Genomic DNA, 7,514 nt, shown 5'->3' with positions numbered 1-7,514 from the left:
GTTCATCATCCACAGATGCTTAATTTAATCCAAATGTAAAATAAAATCATGAACATAATCTCTGAGTTTGTTGTTGGTCTTATCATTGCTGCTTTTGTGGTTGTTAAGGAAGGCTGTAAATGAGAGCGATTCTTAATCAATCAGAGATGTTCCTTCCACTGAGGTGTGTGTGGTTGCTCACGCATCGGCCCTCAGTCTGACAGCAGAGACCTTACACTGCACCACACGCCCCACAAAGCTGTCACACTCTTAATTGCCTGTGTGACCCTACCTCCGTTCTTGACAGCCTGCTAATTACCCCCTTTGAGAGCGTGTGCGAGGGAGAGAGAGAATGAGAGACGAAAATCACTCATAAGCAAGTTTAGTCACAGAAAATAAGGCTTTATAGAGAAAATGCTGTAGAAATCAGTGAATATTAAAAGTGACAAAATCAAGTCAATTACCTCCTTAAGTAACAAGGTAAAACTTTATATCTTTCTTTTTAATGAGACACTGATAGAAAAAGGATGCATCAAAAGTGAGTTTTTTTCTCTACAATTCTAGATTTCTATTTAAAAATGCTTTTTTTTTCTTTCTATTAATCAAATAATCCTTTTAAAAAAGTATCACGGTTTCCAAAAAAATATTAAGCAGCACAAGTGTCAACATTGATAATAATAAGAAAGGTTTCTTGAGCATCAAATCAACATGATTTCTGAAGGATCATGTGACACTGAAGCCTGGCGTCAGAAATAATCACATAAATAAATTGCATTATAAAGTATATTCAAATAGAAAACAGTTCTTTTAAATAGTAATCATTTACAATATTACCCTTTTTACTGTATTGTTGATCAAGTAAAATGCAGCCTTAGTGAACACAAGAGATTTGTGTTAATTGAGAATTGGGGTAATCCTTTTAAAAAAGTGTATTGAAGTTTGAGAGACCAAATACTTCTTAGGTTAGCATAATTGTTTGATTTGCTCATGACATTCTCATCAGACCTTCATGATCAGAGTTTTGCAAATGGCTCTTTTCAGCGCCAGTCATTACAGACTTACTTTAGAGGTACCGTTACACAGGCCTTCCCAGGACTTTCCATTCTGACATTCTCCTCAAATGTGAACAGAAAAAAAAATTAAAGCAGACGAGGGAAGTTCTAAAAAAGGCCATGCAAATGAAATGCTAATGGCATGCTAATGAGGGCTGAGGGGAGGCGGGCGGTGGGTAAAGTTTGGTTAGAGAGCGAGGCAGCGAGGAAGTAGGAAATGGCTGGGTGAGCAGTGAGTACGACTGGTGTCATGCTGAGTGGAGAAACGTTTTGTTAGCGAGGGAATGAGAGAGAGAAAGAGAGAAAGTGTGGGATGGAGGGAGGAGTAAATGGATGCCCCGTGGGCTAATGAATACTGATTGATTTCCAAATTAAATTTTACAACTGTTCTCTCTCTCTCTTCGTCTGCTTTTTCCTCTCACATTCTCTTTCCAACATACATTTGTTAATTATATTACAGTTTCAGGTGTCTGATTGTTGTTTCTTCAACTCTTTCTGAGTCTTGAAACTAGAAAGAAATTCACACACGCACATTCAGGACTGTCCAGTGGACATTGTAAGGAAGAAATCTCATACTCAAAACAACATGCCAGTTAAACACACCTCATCAACCTGTCACAACCTCTTACAAATGACATCCCGAGACATAGTTCGGTTTCTCTGGGGCCGCTAATGTTCGTCTCTACGTTTTGTGGCCCCATCTCCGCTCCTGGCTTCATTTCAATCTTAAAACCCTTTACACGTCCGCACAGGCAGAGTTTCTGTGGTTTCTTTTGGTACGGGAGGGGGCACAGGCAGGGTCGATCATTAGATGACAGTGTAAAACAAATGCACAAGGTGTAAGAGAGCGTAATGATGAGGAAAGCAGAAGGGGAAAAACAACAACGATCAAATACAAGAGGCAATTCAGTTTTTTTTTTTAAACAAAATATTAATGATCTTTCATTTGGCTCTCATCACAAGGCGAGCAAGGAGAAATTGCATTCTATTTCGCAAAGCCTAAGAAAGCACGGGCCTAGGTAATGGGTAATAGGTGTAGAGAGGAGAACGGAGGTGAGGGCCGTGGGGCAGAGAAAGCGAGGGAGGAAAAAAAACAGAACGAGAAATATTCCCTGAGAGAAAGAGGGGCAGGAAAGGCTGGCTAAGGTGGGAGCGAGAAAAAAAGAAGAGGAGATTGGAAATTGAAATTGATGACATTGAGAGTGACTATGACAGAGACAGGCCCTTTATTCTTTTCTCTTTTTTGAGAAAATCACAGCAGCCAACCTTGCAATGAGGGCAGATCAAGCTAAAATAGGCTGTTGAGTGCTCAGACAAGAAAGAGAGAGAGAGAGAGAGGGGAACAGGGTAGAGGTGGTTTGGCAGGAAGGGAGCAAACAGAAGTGGAGGACATTAGTGAGTAGATGATGTTGTCAGTGACCGATGTAAATCACAGCGATACATAGTCAACAGACACACTCGGCTGACTGTGAGGGGGGCAGCCGTCAGGACGCTGGCACTGACAAATGGAATATTTTCAGAGGACTTAATCAGAGGAAAATGGGGTTTCATCTGCACGCCTCCCCGCTCCACTGCCCTCAAAGAGAGAAATGATTGCCTGTCTTTCTCACCCTCGCCTTCCCTATTCTCCTCTCCGTCTCACTCACTCGTCAAGCATAACCGCAACACATCGGAAAGGTTACAGGAGGACCGTGTACGTAGCTGCTTTGGGCCGCTGTTTTACAATATGAATGTGCAGAGGGGCACACGCACACACTCATGTAGATACATCGCATGCACTATGACTGATGGATATCGCTATCTCAGATGACAGAGAGGTAATATCTCTGTCTGAGACACGCATCCGATTTAAACACTTCCACAACTTCATTTGTTCTCGTTTGATGTACCCATACCGGACAAGATCTATGAGTCAGGATCACTCTAAATCGATCCTGTTTTCGTCTGAATCAGAGGAATGGGAATCACGTATAATCACCACCAATGCAACATAATCAGATCACTTATTACAAGTACCTAGATGTTAAATCATGTTGGAAGAAATAAGGTATATATATATATATATATATATATCATGTCTATGTGAACATGTAGCTCTGTGCTTGTCATTGACATAATGTGCCAAATTTTCTGTCATCTTGACTCAGTATTTAGGTTGTGACCAGTTCAAAATATAAGTGAAAATTGAATAAATTATGAAAATGAAATTGAGTAATAAGTTGAAACAGTTTATGAGCCCCATCAGTATGGGAAAAAATATTATGGAAGTCAATGCGGCCTATAAACTGTTTGGTTACCCATATTCTTCAAAATATCCTGTTTTGTGATCAGCAGAAGAAAGATATTCATACAGGTTTGGCACAACTTAAGGTTGAGTAAATTATGACCATTTAAATTTTTGGGCGAACTATCCCTTTAATAATCAAACAACAAAAGAAAGTGAGAATCACTCACTGCTCTTAAATAGGTACTGCGTATATTTACTTCATACATAATACAGTTTTCACAAGCTCTGTAAAGTATTGTTTAACTTGTATCTTTGTTCTCTTTGTGCCATTGCTTGTAATTTGTAATTCATTCTTATTTTATTATTGACTTGTTTACTTGTCTTTAATGTTCGAACTTTATATCAGTTAGGCTAGTATTAGTTTTTGCTGTGATCGTAAATTGGAATCGAGAATTGTGAAATTTCACTGGTATCTAAAATATTAGTATCATAATGTTACATAGGTCAAAAACGACAAAACAGTAACTGTATTTATTTATTATAGGCAGAGCCAGTGAATGTTTTGGCAGGGCAAGTAAACATTTTATCTAAAAAAATCCTTAATGTTGAGCCCAGAGTATTTTTTGTTTTAGTTTTTTAGCTAGTTAACAGTAATAGTTGTTATGTTAATATTAATATGATGAAAATTTTCTGTGAGTCAAACGATTTGAACTGTACTGCAGAAAGACTGGTCATTATCATTATATAATTTATTTTAAAAAATTGTATTGCCGATGTAAAGATGCACCACTTAGGCAATGGTCTCTTGCTACACATTATATCTGAGGGCTACGGCCCCTGAGGATCAAATCCTAGAACTGCCCCTGCATTATACCAAAGACTATAGAAAGAAGGTTCGCTCCTTTTAGTTATGAATGGGAGAAACTGCAGCGCGCAATTTGGTGGAATACGTCCCGCATTCTAAGTAAAAGAGCCAAACGCTGGCAAATTGTGTCACTGCAGCTGCCGTTAGAAGCTCCAGCTCCCATTGAAACGGAGACTCGCGCTTAGAACTGGGAGTGCTGGTCTAGCCTGAAAAATAAGCTTTTTTTAATGCTACTGAGCATAACAACATTAATGGGACATTAATGGGACAATTTCAGGATTCCCCCATTCAAATAGATAGGAGGTTTTGGATGCTTGAAATAGCTGCCCGGAGGTGTTGCAAATATGGCCGCCGAGTGAACAGACTTTCCTTGAAAGGAACTTTGATTATACTTTTTCACTCTTTCAGGTGAACTACTGTCATATACAATACTTGCTGGGCTGTTAATCAACGTATGCTTTGTTACGTCATTTTGCCTCCCGAGTCTTTCTGGTAGAACGTGCATTTTTCTGAATTTTTCGTCAGTAGGTCAGTACAACGAGTAGGCCTACATAAGTACTGGGGGGCCATATATAAGTGTCATGTGTGTAATTATCTCAACCAAATTCATGTTAGGCTATATGAGATCAATCATATACATTTATGTGATTAACATGATATTACAAATTGTATTTATACTAAATGTTGCAAATAAAAAAGTGAATGAACTAATTTAGTCAGAATGTGCAACTCTCGTTGTAGATGAGCTCTTCCTGTGCAAAAAGGGAATCCAGCAACAATTGTGGTATTTTGAAATTGTGGTTTCCAAAAGGTATGAATGAGGACTTTTTTCTTAAAGGGTTCCTGTGATATTGTTTATTGTATGAATCTGTTTTTTTTTTTTTTTTTTTTTTTTGGGAGATGCGACCTTGTTGTTTGACTTCATTCTTTATGATGTAGAAATGGGTAAAACATGGCAATTTGATGAGGATGTTTTCTGACTGGGTGATTGTTTCATTTTGATCATTAACCTTTTAACCAATTAGTGTGACGTCTTGAGTGGAGCTTGTCAGTTGATGTTCATTTCTTTTGTATGAGTAACTCAGTATAGAAATGTTTTCTTTAGAATGTTCATGCATTGTGTCTGTTGTATACCCTGAAGAAGGCTCTTAAGCTGAAACGTGTTGGTAATTTTTCCCCATCACAAGTGTTGCTGGATTCCCTTTTTGCACTTTTTATGTTGTCTGCTTCCACGCACCTTGTAAGCTGGTAAAGTCGCTCCTGATCCTACTTTACTAGTTCTTACTCTTCCTGTGCTAAAACATGGGCAACAAAAACAGAGAATTCTTATAATAATTATGTTCTCATTATGTATTGGTGCAACACATCTTGTACTTATCTGTATTTTCAATATCAAAGTGATTCCAGGCATCACTACCTGCTTTTGAAGTCTTACGCTGCGTCTCAATTCGCCAACTTATACTACGCCCTAAAAGTATGTACTCTTTTTGTGAAGAAAAAGTGCATACTTTTGAGTGTGTAGCAGAAGAGTAGACAAGTTTTGGGACATACTATCATGTCATACAATAACGTCTTTAACGGTTGCTCTCTGTCACTTAGTTACACGCATCCTGTCACGCAAACTGACCTGTCAATCATCTTGTCAAAGATAAAATCCTCCACATTTCATAATATCAGGTTAACCTTTGATTAGTCACTCAAACCTTTATCTAAACCTCTCACCGTCGGTGGCGCATATCCGCCATGTTTTGTAGTTTTTTAACACTTTTTACTCGTGTTTGTAGTTCCTCCTCCAAAGCGCAATGGGTTGTGTGAGCAGTGAGCACGGATCCACACTTCGAAAATCCACCGGAAATAGTAGACCTTCCGGAGACTTCTGGCATACTCTTTTCAACATACTATGCTTTGGGGCACAGTTATTTTAATCTCACATACTGTTTAGGATAGATAGTATGGATGGACATTGAGACGCAGGGTTAGTTATCTGGTCTGGAAACATGCTGTCCTAAAGCTAACCAATCAAGTCTTAAGTTACCACCCAGAATGCTGCTACAACCTACAGAAAATAAAGAAAAATGTATCATCATTTTCATGATCGATCATACCCGTCACTTCCGAGTACTCATGCCCATCTCTATTTAATGGCACAGACATTTAGAGTACGTAAGTCAACCACAGTAATGCAAGAACACACATTAATGATTGGTCAAGTACTCTTTGTTGTTTTACTGCTTATGGACTCATAACTGAAAGACAAACTCATGGATCACAGAAAGCATTTTCAACATCTACTGTATATAAGATTGAATACGTTGTCCTTGACTTGAAATCCCCCTTAGCTTCTTTTAGTGCATGTGAGGCCACAGAATGTAACAGAACGGTGTCAAACTAATCAAACCTAACAATTAGAGTATACACGGCCAAACCTCACCCCACTTAACCCATAATCACAGGTCATGGGGGTTATGGGTAAGATTTGTGGATAGCTGTATGAGCAGGTCTTAGCATGACAAGTCACCTCTATTAGGTTTTACACAAGCTTGTTTTTCCATTAGCCAGTGTTGGGTTTAGCGTGCCGAGACATCCAAACAGCTAGGAATAATAACCTGTGTTACTCATACATGCCACGTTTACACGCACAAACACACACACAAATAATCATGTACTGCAGATTTGTACATATAAGCGCAGTGACACACACACACACACACACACGCACACACCCTCCCTGTTCATGGTGCACAGGGCCCAGGTCTCTAAGCCGCAGGTGACCACCGAGCACTGGATAAACACTAATAAATCTTCCTGCACAGCTCGGCAATCAGTCATCTATCAAAACTTAGTGACAGAGAGAGAAAGAGAGAGAGAGACAGAGAATGGAGAGCAGAGAGGGGAGGGGTGTCCGTTAACAAGAAAGTACGGGAAAGTCACAAAGTGAGTGAGTTTAAGTGTGTAATGTATTAAAATGCTTTGACAGTGAACTTTTTTTTGCAGTATTTACACGCTTTATATTTTTTCCTGTGATTTCGAGTTTTTAAAAGTATTAAGAATCTAGGAATCAGATCATTATGAATAATCACCACTGTACCTGAACATGCTCATTAGAATGTGTGAATAATAGATGTGGCTGTCCATCATTTTAAAATGTAAAGTTATGATGTAAAACGACGAATAAATATGTCAGATTCAGCACTAATTCTAGGTCTAAGTAAGTAAGTCATTTTGTGATAATGGACCATGTTAATGTCCTTGTACACTGGACACATTGTCAGAAACAACCTGACTACATTAGGTTACACCAACAAAAGTATTTTAGTAAGGGTCAGATCAGGCACAAATAGTTCCTTAAAGGGATAGTTCACCCATAATGAGGTTCTGTCATCATTTAGTT

This window comes from Leuciscus leuciscus, assembly GCF_965113295.1.
Source record: "Leuciscus leuciscus genome assembly, chromosome: 6".
Classification (NCBI taxonomy): domain Eukaryota; kingdom Metazoa; phylum Chordata; class Actinopteri; order Cypriniformes; family Leuciscidae; genus Leuciscus; species Leuciscus leuciscus.
Note: the sequence above shows the minus strand (reverse complement) of the source record.